Source organism: Chrysemys picta, chromosome 1 (genome assembly GCF_011386835.1).
Source record: "Chrysemys picta bellii isolate R12L10 chromosome 1, ASM1138683v2, whole genome shotgun sequence".
NCBI classification, from domain to species: domain Eukaryota; kingdom Metazoa; phylum Chordata; order Testudines; family Emydidae; genus Chrysemys; species Chrysemys picta.
Window position 1 is genome coordinate 150033041 of NC_088791.1, and position 22040 is coordinate 150055080.

The following is a 22040-nucleotide window of genomic DNA, read 5'->3' on the forward strand; positions in this document are numbered from 1 at the left end:
TTGAGACATACCCAGATGATACTCTGACTGGTCTGTGGACATATCCTAAGGCTACCAATGGCTAATCCTCTCAATCTCCCCACAACAGCCTAGTGGTGGAAGATGCTACTCCACTGGACACTCTTATCATATGGTGCCCCCAGCTGAGGAACAGAGACACAGGGACTTCTTCAGAAGAAGGGGTTACTAATCAGGAATGTACACAGCTTGCAGTAGAGCATTTCTTTATCTAATCAGTGTACATCTTGGAGGATCTCCCTGTCAGAAGAAGTCTAGGAGCCTCTGATCCCCAAGGACCCATGGTTATCTCAGATAAAAAGGGCTACCAGCGTTATATAGAGGGGACTACAAAATCGTCTTCAGGAGAAGGCTCTCATTTTACAATATCAGGAAGAGACACTGCACAAAATCCAATCCCTCCTGGCAAAGAAAGCCAATTGATCCTGCACCACTGGAAAAAGAGGGAAGAGAATTTCAGGTGATTCCCGATACCCAAGAAAACAGGAAGCTTCACCCTTTCTTGGATCTCAGCAATCTCAGTTTTTATATAATGAAAGAAAATTTCAAAAACCTTTCTCTGGGGACACTCATGCACCTTATAGAAAGCAACTGGCTGTGCTCTGAAAATCGTGGACACCCGTCTATCCTCAAGGGTATGTTTAAACCACCCAATGTATTATTTATGATTACAGTAATTATCATTATTGTTACTGGAGTGTCCGGAGGATCAAGGTCTAAAAGTGTAGGATGTTCTACAAACAGAGCTCTTGCCCTGAAGAGTTTACAATCAAATTTAATACCTGAATCAACAAGAAGAATGTGGGAGAGAGAACATAAGAACAGCCATACTGGGTCCGACAAAAGGCCCATCTAGCCCAGTATTCTGTCCTCCAACAGTGGCCAGTGCCAGGTGCCCCAGAGGGAATGAACAGAAGAGGTAATCAAGCGATCCATCCCCTGTCGCCCATTCCCAGCTTCTGGCAAACAGAGGGTAGAGACTCCAGAGGACAAGGAAAACAGTGACACGAAACACATGGGTGCATAGACTACTTGTGTGCACAGTTAGATTGTTTTGACTCAATTGATTTTTTTATTTATGATCAATGTTACAATATAAGTAAGTAAATGAGATGAATATAAGAAGTCCCTAGTGGCCCCCTGCCTAATTGATATCAGCTGGTAGTTTTCCATAAACATCAGGATAGCAGTGGGTTGGAAAGGATTTGAATAAGAACAGGGTAGTGGTTTTATAACTAGTTCAGGGAGAGCACAGAAGGAAACGTGCAGGAGAACAAACACCCATTGCTGGCATCATCAATGGAGCAAAGTGGCAGGAGAGGATAAAGTGTGTTGTGAAGGGCCTTAAAGGTAAGGGCAAAAAGCTTGTATTTGATGTGGTGAAGAAGTGGGAGCCAACAGAGAGATTCAAAATGTGTGTGGGTATAGGGATGACATGTTTAGAGCAATGGGCTGGGAAAGTGACCTTGAGCGTCATGTCCCAAACACTATTCATATTACCCATAACTCTTCTGTATAAAACACAACTTCAGGAGGCCTTGAAGTCTCAGCTGAGACCTTCACATTCTATTGGGCTTGCAGACAACTTGCAATCCACTCTAAGGTAGTGGCAATTCAGTCTGGGTCAGAATTTCTAGCTGGCCCCATTTCTACAATTGGTCTCACCAGAATTTTGGTGAAGTTAAGATCTGGAATTAGGCCTGACCCTCTATATTGGACCAAACCAAAACCCCAGGTCTGAACATCACTGAACTTTGGGAAAGTCAGAATACAAAACCAAATCTGAGCTTTGCCGCTCAGGCTCATCTTTGTTAACAAGCATGTCCAATATAACTCATTTAATAGTCACTGTCAAGTGTTTGGGACTATTAAAATCACTCCCAGGTTAACAATAGTGCTGTTGCAGGAATCAGCATAACTGAGTGTATTGGCCAGGAGGATAAGTATGATTATAAAAGAGATTTTCATGTCATAGATGTTGGCATTTGCATTGATGGGAAAGGAAATAGAAGGGAAAAAACAGCATGTGCCAGTATGATGTGGTTTAGATGAAATAATCAGTTTTTGAATGTTTCCCTGAGGCATGTGTCCTCTGAATAACACAGACCCATGAAGTGTAGGTTTGGTTGCCAAAAAAAGAATTACACAACTGAAATAGAATGAGATGTGTAAATCACTTTTGTGAAGGGGGAAGAACTGTATTTGTTTTTGCTCCAGATTTATAAATCTGGGATTTTTTTGGAACAAAGAATTCCAGAAGTTCTATTCTTATCCACAAGGGGGAGCAGAGGTCCTATAAGATGTGTCTAGTCCTTTCAGCACAGCGGCTGTCTAAAACAACTAACTACAGCTGAGAGTGGGGGAGGAATTAAAGAGAAAGGGGTGATGGCCTGGGCCTTAATTCAGTAGTGGACATACATAACATAAATATAAAATGAACAGGAACATCAAAGTCTATGGAATCATAGATGACTCATCAGGCTTACATAGCCAACAGTACACAAGGAAGGAGTGTTGCTAGCATCACATCTGACTGCCTGACCTCCCTAACCCTATGGATCAAGTACCAGTTTTGTGACTGCATGAACTGGAGGTAGCCTTGCTATATGAAACTCAAATCTGCAACCTCATAGAATATAAGGGTTGGAAGGGACCTCAGGAGGTCATCTAGTCCAACCCCCTGCTCAAAGGAGGACCAATCCCCAGACAGATTTTTGCCCCAGATCCCTAAATGGCCCCCTGAAGGATTGAACTCACAACACTAGGTTTAGCAGGCCAATGCTCAAACCACTGAACTATCCCTGCCCTCTAAACCTTGAGGATTGTAAGCAAGTGCTGAGCTACCATCCCTTTAGACCAGGGGTGGGCAAACTTTTTGGCCTGAGGGCCGCATCGGGTTTCATAAATTGTATGGAGGGACAGTTAGGGGAGGGGGTTGTGGCCTGGCCCCCACTTCCTATCTGTGCCCGCCCCTCCCACCCGGGACTCCTGCCCCATCCAACCCCGCCTGTTCCCTGACAGCCCTCCCGGGACCCCTGCTCCATCCACACCCCCCCGCTCCCTGTCCCCTGACTGCCCCTGGACCCCCGCCACCCCATCCAACCCCTCCTCTCATTCCTGACAGCCCCCCCAGTCCTCCTGTCCCATCCAACCATCCCTTCTCCCTGTCTGCCCTCAGAATCCCGCACCCTGCCACCCCATCCAATCCCCCCTCCTTCCTGACTGCCCCCCAGGACCCTTGTCCCCATTCAACCCTCTATTCCCTCCTGACCGCCCCAACTCCTATCCATATCCCTGCCCCCTGATCACCACCCCAAACTCCCCTGCCCTCTATCCCCCCCCGCTCTGTGTCCCCTTATCGCGCTGCCTGGAGCACCAGTGGCTGGTGGCGCTATAGCCGCGGCACCCATCTGGAGCCGGGCCACACCACCACCGCGCAGCACAGAGACTGGGTCAGGCCGGGCTCTGCAGCTGCACTGACCCAGGAGCTCACAGCCCTGCCGCCCAGAGCATTGTGCCAGCAGTGGAGCGAGTGAGCTAAGGCTGCGGGGGAGGGGGCCAGGAGCTCGGGGGCCCGGCAGGACGGTCCCGTGGGTGCCATAGTTTGCCCTCGTCTGCTTTAGACAGTAACATAGACGGGCATAAATCCACCAATCTGAACCACTGGAGGGCAGGAGGGAGCCTCTGTTTGTACTTTGAGTGATTTTAGTGAAAGGGATCAGATTGATAGCCCCAGAGAATAAAGTTCTCTCTTTATTCCCCCAAAATATACAAGTCAAGCAGCAACAACACAAGCTTCCTTCTCCTACTCCCACCACCTGCAGGGTCCCACTGACCAAGTCACAAGATCGTTCATTCTTCATCACCCATTCAGTCACTGAGGGAGACTGCCAATCCAGGTGTCAAGTAGCACTAGTGGATGGTGGCTTTTTTATGACGTGGAAATATTTAATATCTATTAGGAACTAGTGTAAGACTGCTAACTAATTTCATATAGGTCACTGAACAGCCATAGGATGATAACAGCTCCATTGAGTTTTGATGGTATGAGTGCACCTTCAGGCTTCAACAATATTAATATGCCTTGCTACTGACTATGTCATAGATTTGCCATTGGGTCTGACTTCAGTGCATGATATTCTAAGAGGATTTGGCATTTATGACTGGTTCATTGGCCTTGACACCTGAGGCACAGAGAAAAGAGGAGTCTGCATAAGTCTGAGAGTGTATGTCAGACGCCTTTAATGACTGCAGTTATTGGAGTGAATTGTGCTGAGGGTACAAAGGATTGTAGGGATGAAGGCATACCCAGGAAAGCAGAAGGTGAAGAGATGCCACAGAGTTCACTGTGGCTGGTTTACTCCCCTGACCTAGCAGTGACTGCAGAAGAGCTCAGTTTATTGGCAGACGTTAACCTGCTTGTTTCCTCACAGACCATTTTATGATCTGGAGAGTAGCGCTTTTAATCAGAGATTCATCCTGGCTCCCATGCTTTCCCATGGGGAAGAACTGGGTGAGAATGTAAAAATAGTAGGGAAACTTGGAGCCAGTGACCATGAGTTAACTGATTGCATCAGAGTAGCAAAACAATATACATATACAGCCAAAGCAAAGTGTGGAAATAATAATCCTTCTGTATATGGCTCTGCTGTGATCATAGCTGAAATACTGCAGTCAGTACAGGGCACCGCATTGTCAGAAAGATATTGACAAATTGGAGGGTGTTTAGAGAAGAACAGCAAAAATAATCCCATTTCACTGGTCAGGAATTGCCAGAGCACAACATGCTCTGGTCAGATCCCCTCCAACAGCCAGGGGCACCAGTAGTAGGTGGTGTAGAGCCTAAACAGCATAAAGCAGGGATTGAGGATCTGACCCATGGAGTTACACTGGTGCAAAGTGAGTAAGTGAGAGGAGAACCAGGACCTAGATCCCTAAAAAAATGTTGGGTTTAATAATCCATGATGTCAGTAGTAAATCCGAACAGGATTTGACAGTGTCCCTTTAGTGATAGATTGATTGCCTAAACAAGGACTTTCCCATTTAAGATGGTCTCAGATTTATTTTACATGTTTGCGTTACTGAATACAAAGATCACAGGAAACTGACTGAGTTGTGTTATTTATTTATATGTACTGCACTATTAGATTGCAAGGAGTCTGCTGCCTGAAGTGCAACTGCTATTTTGTGAGGCAGAGTTCCTGCAGCATGTTCTAGCAGAGACACACACACCATGCTCTCTGTAGGAGACTTTTCTCCTGTTCTTTTCTGGTTTGTTATTTTTTTCGGGATCAACAATAAAAGTGCATTCAGACTTTTAGGCCTCGTTGACGTTAGACTAAGTATATTTTGAGAGGAATATTGTTTCACTGTTCTATCAGTACAAGCAATGGTGGGAGCACTAGTGTAGATAAGGGATGGATGGGTTTTTTGGCCAACAAGTCATCTAGACCTGCTCTGAGCAGGATTAGAGAACACAGTGGTAAAACTATCAGCAGTCTACACTAGTGCTTTCACCACTGAAGCTGCACCATGGAAAGTAAAATAGTGGGAGACTTTGTGGGAAACGCTATTGAAGCCACAGCTTTACATGTTTGCCCCTTGTGCATGGAAAACAGCCTGGAAGTGATGAGACAAAAACCACAATACTGTACAATGCAACTTTATTTTAGACAGCATATTCTATTAACAGTATGCCAACTCTCTTACAAAGTTAAATCATAAATCATAGCAGATGGCAAGGGGAGGGATAGCTTAGTGGTTTGAGCATTGGCCTGCTAAACCCAGGGTTGTGAATTCAATCCTTGAGGGGGCCACTTAGGGATCTGGGGCAAAAATCTGTCTGTGGATTGGTCCTGCTTTGAGCAGGGGGTTGGACTAGGTGACTACCTGAGGTCCCTTCCAATCCTGATATTTCTATGATTCTATGACAGAGATAGCTAACAGATGATTAATATGGTGTAAAAGTCTACACAGATGGATAGATAAAGGAAGGTATATTCCTATTATTTAGAGATGGCCTCAAGCAGCAAAATTCAGATCAACATCCAGATTTTGAATGCCCTTGAAGTCTACAGTATTCACATCTGGGTGTTTGGTTCAGCCCAATACAGACATAGGGAGCAGCTGGGGAATTCAGTTCCTGGATTTCAAACCTTCTCCAAGTTCAAAGGTGTTTTTGATTGAATCCAGAAGAGATTTCCATTCTCTTTTGCTGACTTCGGGCAGTGTGCACCTGCCACCCATCCTCATCACAGAAAAGCAAGACTTCTTTAAATAAACGCTCATTAGTCACGGATTTCTTCTGAGTTTCAGTTGGAGTCAGTCAGTGAGTTTACATTCTATTTCCAATTATCTGTGAATAAAGCATAACAGCTACACAGACATGGAAGGAGGGAAGGGAAAGGGAGAATAGTCAGAAGAACTCTTTGGATTCACTTAAAATAAGTCAATGCTTAATTCATGTACAACCAAATCAGTTTTTGTTTCTTTGTTTTTTAAATTGAAAAGTTTCTCCTATGGGCTCTTTATCTGATGTTTAGCTATAAGGTGTAGCACATTTCACATTGATTTAGTGAGAGGGTTTTTATTAGTCAACAAGTTAACTGTCATTTATTAATACTGTATGTACTTAGCAGCAAACTCAGAGTCCCAAGCAAGTCATTGCACCTTTGTGCCTCAGTTTCCCCAGCCAGAAAATGAGATTAATAATACTTGCCTGCCTCCAGGAGTTTTGAGAGGCTTCCTACACTCATGTTTTAGAGCCCATTGAAATCAATGACAAGACTTCAGTTGCCTTGATTTCAATGGGCTTTGGATCAGGCTGTTAAAAAGCTTTGGGGTCTTTGGGTATAAAACACTGTCAAAGTGCTACGTATTATTAAAGGGTCATATCCTGAGCACCTTCCTTGGTTTTTACTCAGTCGTTTCTCAATGGAATTTTGCCTGAATAAGGGCTGAGTATAAATTAAGTAAGGCCCTCAAGATCTGCTCCATTTTCTAATAAAACAGTGGATACATAATACATATTGCTAAGCTTTATTCTGACCATAACGTATCAATTCCCATAGAGCATCTTTCCTCCCTGAAGATCCCAAAGCACTTTCTTGGTAGGCAAAATGTAGCTACACAGGACATTGGAGTAAACACTCCTACTCTTCTGAAAAGTGCCAGAGAGGAGTTTTAATGACCACACGAGATCAGGACCTTTGTTTTACATTTCATCCTAAATACAGCCCCCCGCAGCAGAGTGCATCTATGAGCAGTATTCTCCTTATTGTTCAGCATGCGGAAGTGAGACATCAAGAAGGATTAAGGGCTTGATCCTGCACTTAGTGAATTCAATGGCAAAATGTCTTCTTTAGTGCAGGATCAGTCCTTAAGTGACCTGTCCCAGACCATCTAATGAATCAGAAACATAGCCAGCAAATGTACCCAGCGCTCACTAATGTCTAGTCATGTGTATTAACCACAAAATCATGGTCCCTCTTTAGCCTCGTCTAAGCTGCTACCACTCATTTATTTCCACTGGTGACAGCAGCACCAGAAACCATAGTGCAAAGAGGCTGATGGCTTTTTAGGATAGGTCTTCACTACAAATGAAAGTATGATGGAAGTACAGGCAAGCATAACCATGCTATCTTTAATCTAGCTAGCACAAGTAGTAATACTGTAGTAGCGACAATGCACTTCGGTGCAGGCTAGCCGCTTGAGTATGCACCCAGAGTCCCTGGCAGGCTCTCTCTAGGGCTGTTAGTCAGTGTTGAAGCCCATGCTGCCATATATTCCCTACTGATATTACCTTCCTATCCACACTACAGTTACACCTTAATTTGCTGTGTAGATGTACCCTTAAACACCAGTTGGTCTAACTTGGCTCTGCATAGGCCTTATTGATACAGTGCTTAATAGGTAACGTTCAGCAGCCAATAGCTCACCTATACTAAGGTTCCAGAGATTGCTAACTCTGGTGGAGCCAGACCTAGCAATGGTGGGAAATCCTACAAAAGTCCCTTTGTATAGACAAGGTATTAAAAGTTTACATCTTGGCAAGATCCTTCCCTGGTGAACAGATGTTACCTACCCTGGAAATGTTCATTGCTTTGATCAGTGTATTAACATGCAGCATTTCAATTATCAAAATTCTTTATGCATCCAAACATATTTCTCTTGCCAGGCAGCAGGAAGAAGTATTCAAACAAAGGCACTCACCTCTATACAAGATATAACACCTCTTTGAAATATACCCTGTAATGATGCCTATCAAATCATGACAAAGATAGCAGTCCCTGAATTGGAATGATGTGTAGCTTGCACCAGCCGTGAGCATCATCTGTTTCTCTTTCTGGACTACAGGGTCTGAGCCACATGCAGAGAATTGCTTAGTCCACTTTTTTTGTCTGCAGGCTTGTAGTGCTGTACTTCATGCAGAATGACAGACCTAGAAAGTCAAGTTCTCTGTTTCTCCAGAGCTGCCTCCCAAACTTCCATCACACCAGGGTTGCATGAAGAATGGAAACATTTATTCCCACATAATTACCCAGGAATTGCCAGATTTCACCATGGATATTATTCATGAGTTATTCAGCCAGCTCTTCTTTACTCCCTGCCATAACAATGTGCCATAATATTCACCTTGAGGTGACATCTCTGGTGGCTAGAGGGGAGTTCAGTCCTCATGGCCCACTCAGTCCTTGACCTTTCAGCTGAGGTTGCTGACAATCATGCAGTAGTTGTGCTGGTTTCTGTTCACATGGACAGCTATCCACTAGGAACTAGACTAAAGCCTAGACTAGACTCATTTCATACAGGGGCCAGAGAACAGTGATCAGATGGTAATGACTTTTAGTTATCACGGACCTGGGGTGTTGCTGAGCCACAATGTAGAGATGAAAGTCTCCATCTCCCAGTGCCCTGTGCCATGCAACTTCTTCCCTTGAATGGACACTGAGCACTTTGCACTCACTTGGCAAGGGTGTAAATGATGAAACAAGTGCAAGGTAGTGGGCAATCAGGCCATTGGAATCATGCAGAAGTGTCCACTGAGTTTACATGGCTGCAGTTTTGGGTGCCCAACCTGAGAGCTACTGGGCCTTGTTCTGGGTCATGCTGAGCACCCAGAATTTCAGCTGAAGTCAGCGGGAGCCATAGGGCCTAAGTCACTCTGAAAATCAAATACAAAGTACCTCCGGCTGGGCACCCAGGAGTCAGGGCACACAAAGTTAGTGAACAGTTCTGAAAATTCAGGTTTGAGTGCTTGATTTTCCTCTCACTCATACTAGTGGAACTCCATTGAATTCCATGGATTTACTTCTGATTTACACTGGTGTAAGTGAGAGGAGAATCCGGCTCTAGGGAAACACTGGGGAACATCCTCCAAAATTAAAGCTCATAACTCTGTTCCCAGAGCACACATTCTTTCTAATGCTGATAAGAAAGAGCTGTGAGCAGGAAGTACATTCTGGGAACTGAGGTTCAAATGAACAGCATTAAGTATCTTCGTTGATTTCAGAGGGTCAGCTCCTGCGGCCCAGGTGAGGAACGCTTGGGTCAGAAGATTGTGAGAATCACAAAGGTGGCTTTAATCTGCTTTTGCATTGGGCCAGCTGTACACGGGACCTGTCCCTTGGTGTAAATTGGAACAGCTTCTGCAGCAACTGGCATGGAGGTTGGAGGAGGTACAAGGAAATCAGTCTGTCTGCACAGGGCTTGAATGTTAGCTCCACTTGCAGCACCCCTGCAAATATTTTCATATAATGCAAGTTCCCTGTAATACAAGGTTTTAAATAAAATGTTATGTGGTACAAAGTCAGTTGCCTGGGAGAAATGCAAGTATACTATATCGACACAGACTGTTAGTCTTAAAGGTGTCACAGGACTCTCTGTTGCTTTATATCGACACAGTTATCTTCAACTTACTAGACCGTAATCTTGTCAAAAAAAAAGAAAAAAAAGGTTTATATGACAAGACCTATCTTCCATGAAACCGTGTTGATTGACATTGCGTCTAATTTTAGCCTCTAATCCTTACACATTATGGACCCATGTGTCAGGAGCGTGTTCTCTAATGAGATGTGGTGATCTGTATCAGATGCACATCAGTTAGAACTTTAATCCATAAGCATTCAAGGTCCTCTGATTCTGTAGTTTGTTGCAGCCCAGTGGGGGAACAATGGACAGAAGCAGTTAAGAGGATGCCAAACTAAGTAGGCAGCTTGCTACACCTGAGGCCACTATGGACAGGGGAGCAGGTCTGGGTCCAAGTGTTGAATAGCCACATGATGTTTGTCCATCGTTATCAATGAAGACCTCAACAACTCATTTTTTCGATGACCGGGCTTTGTGTGTCCGAAGATGACTGATCAGTCTGATTCGGGCGTGAAACGTCCTGTCACACGTCGGGCATACATGTAGTGGCACTGTCGATGATGTACGAGCAGCTCTGGACTTGCGCAGCTCATGCTTTTTTTCAGCCTCAGCAATACGCCTCGCCTCAGAGGTATTACTGCCTGTGTGAATGAGGCTGTGCCACGCTGGACGGTTCAGTGCGAAGGTTTCCCATGTGGCGGTGTTGATCTCGAAGGACTTCAAAGAGGTCTTCAGCATGTCCTTGAATCGCTTCTTTTGTCCTCTATGGGAGCGCTTTCCCTGAGTGAGTTCTCCGTAGAAGAGCTGTTTAGGAATGCGTTCATCTGACATTCTCACAACATGTCCGGCCCACCTGGTCTGGGCTCTCATCAGCAATGCGTGAATTGACGGCAGACTGGCTCTAGTAAGGACATCAGTATCGGGCACTTTGTCCTGCCATCTGATTTTTAGAAGCTTTCGCAGACAGGAAATGTGGAAGTGATTGAGCCTTCATGCATGACTCCGATAGACAGTCCACGTCTCGCAGGCATACAGCAGAGTTGGAAGCACAACTGCTTGGTAGACCTTCAGCTTCATTGGTAGGCTGATCCCTCGACGTTCCCAAACGTTGAAGCGCAATCGGCCAAATGCAGAGCTGGCTTTAGCAATTCTGCAGTTTACTTCATCATCGATTGACACTGCTCGGGAAAGGATACTGCCCAGGTACGTGAAGTGGTCCACTGTCTGAAGTCTCTGTCCATTTACAGTGATGGACAGTTCTGAGTACGGCGCATGGGGAGCTGGCTGGTGCATGACCTCGAGCTTCTTGATGTTAATGATGAGATTGAAGTTATTGCATGCAGTTGAAAACTTGTCCATACTGGCTTGCATTTCTGGCTCTGTACTAGCATTCAGAGCACAATCATCGGCAAAGAGAAAGTCTCGAAGTACAGTTTCCTTCACCTTGGTGATGGCACGCAGTCGCCTCAGATTGAATAGTTTCCCATCAGTTCTATACTTCAGGCCTACTCCTTCAGTGCAGTGTTGAAAGGCATCAGTCAAAGTGGCAGAGAATATCATGCTGAACAAAGTGGGTGCTAAAACACACCCTTGCTTGACACCGTTGGTGACTGGGAAGGCCTCAGATGTTTCACCATCATCCAGGACACGAGCCATCATACCGTGATGAAATTGACGTACCATTTGTATAAATTTGTCTGGACAGCCAAATTTCGACATGATCCTCCACAGGCCCTGGCAACTGACAGAGTCAAATGCTTTCGTGAGGTCCACAAAAGTTGTGTAGAGTTCACGATTCTGCTCTTGACATTTCTCCTGTAGCTGACGCACAGCGAAGATCATGTCAATAGTCCCACGTCCCTTGCGGAAGCCACACTGTGATTCTGGCAGTAAGTCCTTCTCCAGGTGAGTGATCAATCGGTTCAACAGAACCCATGCAAGAACTTTCCCCGCTGTAGAAAGCAGCGAGATTCCACGGTGATTGTTGCATACCTGGCGATTGCCCTTCCTCTTATAGAGGTGCAAGATGGATGCGTCTCTAAATTCCTCTGGAATGGTTCCCTGCTTCCAGAAGGACTGAAACAGCTCAGTGAGTTTCCGTAGCAGCACAGGTCCACCGACTTTGTACACCTCTGCTGGTATGGCATCTGACCCTGGGGCTTTGCCACTTGACAGCTGATTGATAGCTTTCTTCATTTCGTCCTCTTCTGGTGAAGCATCCATGGAGTCACTGACTGCAACCTGGGGCATCTTGTCAATGACCTCATCACTGATGACTGAGGGGCAATTGAGAATTGCTTCAAAGTGTTCAGCCCATCTCTAGAGAATCTGTGCCTTCTCTGTAAGGAGCACAGTACCATCAGAGTTCAGGAGGGGAAAGCTCCCAGAAGACTGTGGACCATAGAGTGTGTTAAGGGCTTCATAAAACTGCTTATAGTCGTTCCTGTCCGCATATGCCTGTATTTCATCTGCTTTGGCGCTCAGCCACAAGTCCTGCATTTTGCACAATCAGTTCTGTACTGTTCTGCGAACGTTGATAAAGGCGGTCTTCTTTGCCGCCGAGGATGGATCGTTTTGATATGCACGATGCAGGCGGTGCTTCTCAGCAAGTAAGACCTGGATTTCTGCATTGTTTTTGTCAAACCAGTCTTGCCGCCTGCATGTGGAGGGCCCCAATACCTTTGATGCAGCTGTATGGACAGTGTTGCGGAATTGCTCCCAGTCTTTCTCAGCGTCATCCTCAATACGAAGATCAGCAAGCTCATTCTCTAGGTCTTCCGCTAGATTTTCAGTGATGCGGCTGTTCTTCAGCTTCGACACGTTGATCCTTTTGAGAACCTTACAGCCTTGTGGTCGTCTCTTCGGCATGATACGGAGCTTCATTTTGGATACTATGAACCTATGATCCGTCCAACAGTCAGCGCCACACATAGCTTTTGTAACCCTGACATCCTGTCTCATCATGAAGCCCCTTCTCCTGATGATGACATAATCAATCAAATGCCAGTGCTTGGAACGGGGATGCATCCATGAAGTCCTGTTACGGGTAGGAAGGCGGAAGACCGTATTGCTGATCAGAAGGTCATGTGCTGCACACGTTTGCAGCAGTAACAGGCCATTGCTGTTACACTTTCCCACTCCATTTTTCCTGATGACTCCTTCCCAGGCTGCGGCATCGCATACGACTCTTGCGTTAAAATTGCCAAGCAGAATCAGCTTTCTGTGCGGTGCACTGACGATAGCAGAGTATCTAGTTCTTCGTAAAATTTATCCTTCACATCCTCTGGGTTGGTCATTGTAGGAGCATATGCGCTGATCAAAGTAGCTTGTTTTCCTTTTTGAAGCGGAAGCTGCATTGTCATGAGCCGGTCATTCATACCCTTGGGGGAACTGGCAAGTTTCCGAACAAGATGATTCTTGATGGCGAAGCCAACTCCAGATTCGCGACGCTCATCACTGCTGCGACCACTCCAGAAGAATGTATAGCCACCGCCTGACTCGGATAGCTGTCCTTCATTAGCAAGGCGAGTTTCACTAAGGGCTGCAATGTCAATGTTGTAGAGTGCGAGCTCTCTAGCGACAAGTGCTGTTCTTCTCTCCGGTCTGTCTGCCGTGATGTTGTCCAGTAACGTGCGCACATTCCATGTGCCAATAGTGATCGGTGTCACTCTAAGTTTTGTTTTTGTTCGACCGCTTTTATGGGACCCCGCCAGCCGCGGTATGCTGGCCAGGGTAAGGTGAAGCAGGCAATGTTTAGGGCACCTTTTCTAGCCCCCTCCTCATTCTACGGAGGTGAGCAGTGCAATCCTGAATAGGGCTGCTCAGTCGCTCAAGAAGATGCCGAGCTCCACTGCTGCTTCGGTCAGTGAGGAACGACCATTATGCCTGAGCTGCCTATGTGCAGGTCCGTGGCTACAGCTCCCAGTGTATCCACACCTGCTGCTTCGTCGCTCGCCCATCGCCACAGGACTTGATATGATGTGATATGATGTCGAGACTTGTGCGTGAATTGGATTAAAGTGAGGGAGAGTTGCGCAACGTCAGCCTCACTCTCTCTTACCATTTCCTATCCTAGGCACATAAAGCAATGACAAAAGGCAACAGTCCAAGCTGCAGTGGGACACGGGTCGTATGAGGTAGCTATAGACTCAGGACAGTGGTGGAGATGAAACCAACGACAACTATGGAGTAGCAGCAGACAACTAGGATACCTGGATACATGGGGCTAAGGCCAGGATCTGGAGGACTTAAAAAGAACCTCATCCATCAGCTGGTCTGACATAGGAGAGTCGGAAGAAATGAGGTATATGAACAACCCAGAGGACCAACAGGATGCCACTCAATTGAATGGAGGCAGCATCAGGGTGGAAGCAAGTTCCCCACCAATAGCAATAACAGAAAAAAGAAGCAGGAGACTGGTTGGAAGACCTGCACACTTCATAGAATATGAGGCCTAACAGGCTTCATGGGCTGGCCATGGGCTATGTGCTAGTGGGGGTGTTCTAATGGAGGCATTGTACTAGTAACCTCTGGCCCCAGGAAGTCAGCAAACACTTGTACAAAGACATGACAACAAAAATTGTATGGCACTCGGAGGGAGGAGACTGGCTGCTGGAGGGAACAGTTTGGAGGTTAGTCTGGGTGCACGTTGCTAAAATGCTAGTGGCAGTTGCAGCACTTCTGTAAATAGTTCTCTTAACAAAGAGCCAGTTTTGTTTTAGAAATATGGAGTCCTCTCATGTTATTACCCAGCACACAGTATATGAATCAGCCTAAAGCAGGGGTCGGCAATGTTTGGCACGCGGCTCGCTAGGGTATGCACCCTGGCAGGCCGAGCCAGTTTTATTTACCTGCTGACGTGGCAGGTTTGGCCGATCGCGGCCCCCGCTGGCCGCGGTTCGCCGTCCCGGGCCAATGGGGGTGGCGAGAAGCCGTGGCCAGCACATCGCTCGCCCGCGCTGCTTCCCGCCGCCCCTATTGGCCTGGGCCAGCGAACCGCGGCCAGTGGGGACCGCGATCAGCCGAACCTGCCGCGTCAGCAGGTAAATAAAACTGGCCCGGCCCACCAGGGTGCTTACCCTGGCGAGCTGCGTGCCAAACGTTGCTGACCCCTGGCCTAAAGGCTACATTAAAGCCTAAAGGGGCCAATATGGCAGTCAAGGATTGCTGAGCACAGGTATACCTTGGACATTCCCTCTTTTCTGCAGCCATACTCCTTACAGCAGCTGTAGGGAAGGGTGTGATTTAGGAGTTGCCTCAGCTACACTCCATGCCACAACGATCACCTAACACCAGTTAATCTTCCAGTTAAGCTGACTTAGGGCTGCTCGGTGCTGGTGGAATTGTGCAATGCTGCCCTAATGCCCTGGAGGTTTTGATCCAGAATTCCGGTCTCCAACTCTGTCAAAACAAGCAGCTTTTGAATCAGAGTAGAGTCTAGCCAGGCTGGATGCACAGCCAACATGGGCACATGTTCAGGACAGGTCAACATATGGCACGGCGACCTGGCCTGGTGAGAATAATGGAGCATGATAAAATGTGTCAAACTGCTATGGGCACTTGGCGCTATGAAAGACCATTTGCATTGTGTGTGTGTGCAGGAATTCCATTTGTCATTGCTGTGCAAAGTATTTTGAGTAAGCAAATGTATATTCAGAGAACCTTTTATTCCAAAGCACTTACCCTCTCAATTTCTGAATTTCTACAGGAGTGAAGGAGGGGAAATAGAGTAGTCAGTGGTCCCATCCACAGGCGCCAACTTTCCCTGGCACCGGTGGGTGCTTGTGCCCCCCCTGCTCCCATCCCAACTCTGCCCCCTCCCTGCCTCTATTGGACCCCTCCCCAAATCCCTACCCCGGCCTTGCCTCTTCCCCGAGACCACCGCGTTCCTCCTCTCCTCCCTCCCACCGCAGCTGTTTCACGGCGCAAGCGCTGGGAGGGAGGGGGGAGAAGCAGGACTCAGCAGCGCACTCAGGGGAGGCGGTGGAGTGGGAGTGGAGGTGAGCTGGGGCGGGTTGGGGAGCTGTCAGTGGGTGCAGAGCACCCACCAATTTTTCCCCGTGGGTGCTCCAGCCCCAGAGCACCCACAGAGTCAGCACCTATGGTCCCATCCATGACTGCTGAGTCCAAACCAGGTTTAAGGAAATCCTGTGAGGCAACACTAAGGAGCACAGGCTGAGTTAGTCCAGGAGCTAGAGAGCCAGAGAGAACCACAGGGTCTGTCTATGTCCAGCAGCTTCATTGAAGAATCTCCTTTACGTATGTTTATTTAATCTGATTCCTCTACTGCAACAGGGACACTACAGAGGAACCCAATAGCAGCTGGCGGTGGGCGGGGTAAATAGAGGCATGGGAAGGGAAGAGGCAGAAAAAAGGGAGCCAGGAAGCAGGCCCAGAAGAAGCCAGAGCAGCAGGAGGAGCTAGGAGAGTAGGCAGGAAGACACCGAAGAATTGCTAGCCAGCTGGTCTGCCATTAGCAGCTGTGCTGTCTGAAAAACAGATGGGTAGGTGCGTGTGGGCCAGTATGTAAGGGGAGGAAGCTGCATGTCATCAGCAGGAAAAAAGAGGTGAAGGGGCGGGTCCTTGTCACAGTGGGAGGAGCTGCAGAGCTGGCTGGCTCTATGTTATGAATGGGCTTTGTTATTCTAAGAGTTCTGAAACTGTTCAATCTCTGAGCACTAAAGTGGCATGTCAGAACTAAAGGAATAAATGCAGGCATCATGCCGCCACTGCATTGCATCCACACAGCCAGAACCAGAAGAGGAAAGTTAACAGGAACAGCCCCTATGCTAACAAAGTGTCCTGGGATCTTTAACATCCGTGAAGAGCATACAGGGATTCAGTATGTAAAGTCTCATCCAAAAGTGCAACACTCACTGACTGAACTGTCTTTGGACTCAACAGTCCTGATTCTCCATGTTAGGGGAGGAGTAACTGCAGGGAGTCCCACCAGTGTAAATGAGATCAGAATTCATCTCAGATGATCTGTCTGGAGAAGATGACCGGCTGAGCTGATTTTACTGGGATTTGAACATGCTGTTCTAGAAAAGACAAATATTACCAACTCGGTGAGTCAACGAGTAGCTCATCTCATCTCCTCCCATGCATGCTTGTGTCCTCTGAATTGGCCACAGTCTTGCTACCAGAGAACATCACAGAGGAATCGAGAGTAGTGCTTAGTTATTACACCCTGCCCTTTCAAACATTAGTCTGGGGCTCTCAAAGTAAATTCTGCAAGTGCCTCCTTTATAGCTTCAAGTACTTTGAATGTTGCTACCGCTGTTTAGGATGGCTGGGTGGTGAGATCAGTGGCCTGCATTAGCTGTGCTAAATGCACTTACACAGCAGCAGTAGCAACAATCTGGAATTCAGAAAGTCTACAAACAGTTTTAATTAGTTGAGTACTGAGACTAATTAATATGCAAATGAGGAGCTTACCAATATTAATCATCTGTTTTACAAGGCTGCTTTACTAAAGAGTTTCTAACGAATTTGCAAATGAGGTTTCTGTCATTAAAAATCAGCTAAACGCCTATCTGAGAATACTCTCTACTTAATATGTGTGAAGGGGGAAAAAGGAGATTAGGGGGGGTTGTATTTTTGGAAATAAACAGCAGTGACTGAAACCAATTTTGTCTTTGGTAGGCACTGCGCTGAGTCAACCCATTTCAAACTCTAATTGACAGTGTTTCAGCAAGATAGCAGTAATCAGAAAGCAGTTGGAATGGGACCTGTGTGTGTGTGTGTGTGTGTTTTTCCCAAACCATGACAATTCAAAGAAACCCCCATCAAGACAAAAATAATATCTATGTTTAATATCTGTAGATAGAATTTAAATTCTATGTATATACACATCTATAGCTTCTAAAGTTTCCCTGCTATATTACTATGACTGACACCTTGGAGCATAGTAACTGCAGTCATTTACCTGAGCTAACATTCTTTATGCTGTTGATTTACATTTTGCACTTCACTGAGCTTACAGGTCAGTTTCACATTGTGTTTCTAGTCAGTTTCACTCTCAGATTTTCATGCACTAGTTCAATGTTTAGCATTTCAGCTCTGCCAGAGGGAATATTTAGCTCAAATGAAGAACATTTTCATGTACAATAAGAAAATCCACCAAAGCATTTCTGATTATATTAGTTTCCTTCTGATATTTATTTCCCCTTCCCCGCATTAAAAATAGAGCCTAAATTCTTGGCATTAAGCACCCCTTGAAATGACTGCATATTTTGAAAAGTGAGAATGAGATTTACAAATGTCTTATTGAAACAAACATGGGACCACAAAGAGAGAGACTTAAAAAGGAAAATCCTGCCTGAAAATAAATCCAAAACACTGGGTGTGATTCTCACTGCCAGTGGGTGGAGCTTGGCTGCAGATCTGGATTAAAGAGGTTCCTGAGGTTGCAGAGCTGGAAAATAGAAAAAGCTTAGCAGCACCTGCTATCAGTTCTGAAATAGACTTCTCCCTCTCAGCTGACCATAGAGAGGCTACACATTTCATTTATTTAGAAACAAGGCCTTAGCTGGGGCTGCCCCCACACCTCATTCAGCTGCACTTAAGTGACAGCTCAGGCATGTTTCCCTTCTGCTAGAAATTGACCTCATTTTCCTGAGCAGAGGAAAGGAGAGACTGGGAAGCAACAAAAAATAACTTGGGAGGATGCAGTTAGCGGCTGTGATACAGCAATGCTTGCACACTCAAAACTCCCATTGAAATCAAGTTACAGTTGGCATCTGGATAGGCCCGAGTGCTGGGTGAGACAGGGTTGGGGAGCTCTGCCACCTTCTGGGTCAGATCCTGAGATCTTTACTCACACTGAATAGTACCTTGCTCCATGAGCAGTCCCGCTGTATCTAATGGGCCAGGTCCTCAGTTGGTGTCGATCAGCATAGCTCCATTAGTAATGATGTGGATTTATCAGCTGACGATTTGGCTCAAAGAGCTTATTAATGTAGTGAGGCATTACTCATTGTGAGTAAGGGTTCCTCAGTGAGCCTGTTACTGCACTGGGCTTTTTCTACACACTGTGCAGTGGATTAGGTATTTCTTCTCTGCACATTATGTCTGTATGTTAACCACACAGGCATTGGCCCTGCGGCATTCCCTCATGCAAACCATTGGTAAGATGCTAAACAATCACTTCCCAATGACTGCGCATGCATGAACTGTAATTTCCACATCCTCCTGGACAAAACAAACCCAACTTTCAGTGGAAGGCTCAAAGCCAGTCCCCATCAGGAAAGGTTATTACCTGGGCAAACTGCACCTTTCTTCACCCAGCCATTTCAGCACAAAAGCTATTCCAAAGAGAGTTGCAAGAATTCCCTTTTAAATAGGAAAACATGATTTTTCTTCAGTCTCTTCATACTCCAAACTATCTGGATGGCTTTGTTCACATTAAAAAAAACACCTTAGGGGAAGAGACCACACCTGGAAAATTTCAGCCAAAGTTTTAGAAAGTTCTGAGCAACTGAATCCATGGCATCCTTAAGGAAATACTTAGGCAAATATAATAGTGGCTTTTGATAGCACTCCAGAAATTGAGCCTGATTCCCAGGGCCGGCTCCAGGCACCAGCCCAGCAAGCAGATGCTTGGGGCGGCCAAGGGGAAGGGGCAGCATGTCAGGCTGTTTGCAGCAATTCGGTGGTGGGTCCCTCTCAGAGGGAAGCACCTGCTGCCAAATTCCCGCCGAAGAAGAAAGTGGCGCGGTGGAGCTGCCACCAGAGTGCCGCCGATCACAATTGCGATCGCGCCTTTCCCCCCCTCTGCCCCCTCCCCCCCGCCCACCGCTTGGGGCGGCAAAAACCCTGGAGCCAGGCCTGCTGATTCCCCATTGATGTGCACCTTGTGTCACTTCTCCCTATGCCACGTGAGTGCAAAATGGTACCAAATCTGAGTGCTCCACTCACTCACACTTAGCGTGGCCAGGGGTGGCTCTATGTATTTTGCCGCCCCAAGCACAGCAGTGAGGTTGCCTTCGGCGGCTTGCCTGCGGGAGGTCCCCGGTCCCGCGGCTTTGGCATACCCACCGCTGAATTGCCACCGAAACCATGGAATCGGCGGACCTCCTGCAGGCATGCCACCGAAAGCAGCCTGACTGCCACCCTCACGGGGATCGGCAGGCCGCCCCCCGCAGCTTGACGCCCCAGGCACGCGCTTGGTGCACTGGTGCCTAGAGCCATCCGAGTGTGGCTCAAGTGCAAATGACTCTACAAGGGGCAAGGCAGTGAGGAATCCCCACTGCCCCCATTGACTTCAGTCGAGTTGTCCTGGTGGAGCAGTGAGGTGCAGAGGGCCAGCACAAAACCAGTGCTCTACTTACCCACTTTTTTCAGGACTTAAGTGGAGCTCAGCGGTGCTGGCCTGGCCCCCTACATGGGAGGGAATTTCACCAGGAATGAGTGAAGGGCTTGTTGGGGGTATTGCTTTAAACACCATAGAAGGTGCCTGATCCAAAGCCTATTGAAATTAATAGGAGTCAAGCTGTAGGTGAGTAATGAATGAGGTGAGGAGCCCTGCTCACTCAATGTGTGCCCTCAGTAAATTTCAATAGGCAGCTAGATTGGCCATGCATACATGCACAGCTCAGCCTTCCATCGCGCTGCACCTTCCTAATTTAGGCCTTGATCCTGCACCACTGAGGACAATGGGAGTTGACTTCAGTGGGAGTAGCACTGGGACTTTAGTCATTAAACATTTACAGTGCGTGTGCAAAGTGTGTGCTTGTCAAGAGGTCATAACCAGTGCTTAATTTGTGCCAGGGCTGAGCCCCAGCACCTCTAGGCTTAGCAGTTCATAGCTCTGGGACCTTTGGGCTTGCTGCATCAGTTATGAATGTAAAAATATTGCTTGACTCCCGGCACCTAATTGCTTGAGCCCTGGCACCTCTTAAATGAAGAACTGGTCATAACCTGAGCAAACCAAGGTCAATTTTCCACCACAAAACTCAAAGACTTCTCCTCAGAGGTGAATGTGCCCCTGCCTAATTTCAACTTGCTCCCCCTAACTGCTCTGGTGCCAGAGCTGTAAAAAAATAAAATAAAAGCTGCACAATTTTTTTTGTATAAAATGGGGAAATTGTATATTTTTCATTGTCCTTGTTCTCCAAAAAGGCTGAATGGTTGCAGCCCAAATTTTCCAAACAAATTCATCTTTATCTATAGTGGTTACTACTGCACCACACATGCTTACACACATCTATAGAAAGACACACTGAGAAGTATAATACATTGATCCAAACACTCAAACTAAAAAGGAAGCATTTAAGGGACAGTCATCTCAAATTTGACCCAAAAATATAGGTTTTGTAAAAATAACTTTTTAATAAAATCTAAGACTAACAACAGTATTTCCATGAAAAAAAAAATCCATTGGAAACAGATTTTAAAACAAATAAACACCCCCGCTTCAATATTAGCAATGTAGACATTGAAGCATTGTGCTAGATGACATTGACAAGAAACTGACTAGAGGAGAAATTGCAACTGATTGTGAGTATATTTTCTTTGTCCAAACAAAGATATGCAGCAAAAGTAAATAAACTGGGAAAAAAATCTAGGATTTTAAAATTATTCCATATTTAAATATTCTGAGGTGTCATTAGTGAGGAAGTAAGATTTTTTTAGAATATGTGTGAGTTTTAAACTGACATTGTCCATTTTAACATATGCATTTTCCATTAAAAACTTGCAATATAGAACAAGATAGTTTCATTCTAATGTGGAAACAAAGGGATAGGAAGAAAGCCAGAAAGAAAGAGAGACAAGGTGGGTGAGGTAATATCTTTTACTGGACCAACTTCTTTTGGTTAAAGAGACAAGTTTTTGAGCTCCACAGACCTGAAGAAGAGTCCTGTGTATCTCAAAAGCAGGTCTCTTTCACCAACAGACATTGGTCCAATAAAAGATATTACCTGACCCATCTTGTCTCTCCTACATGCTGGGACCAACATGGCTACAACAACCCTGCAAAGGAAGAAAGAACAGGTAGGGGTAGGAAAGAATCCGACGGGTTACAGCTTCTCATTGCTAATATATAGTAAAAGATAAGGACTGTAGGATAGATATTTCAAAGTTCCAATGCTAAAGCAGTCCTTCAAGCTGGATTGAAAATAGTTTAGACTTCAATGTTTATTAATACATTTTTG

General features: G+C 46.1%; 1 long non-coding RNA gene across 2 annotated transcripts in view; it reads right to left on the reverse strand.

The window, feature by feature from the left end:
- Window positions 1-1072: 1072 nt before the first annotated feature.
- The window catches only part of LOC135981943 (uncharacterized), a 104339-nt gene continuing 83371 nt past the window's right edge, over window positions 1073-22040 (reverse strand). For both annotated transcript variants that reach the window (XR_010599164.1, XR_010599162.1), the window contains one exon: window positions 1073-6393. This is a non-coding gene — a long non-coding RNA (uncharacterized LOC135981943). The remainder of the gene's footprint in view (window positions 6394-22040) is intronic.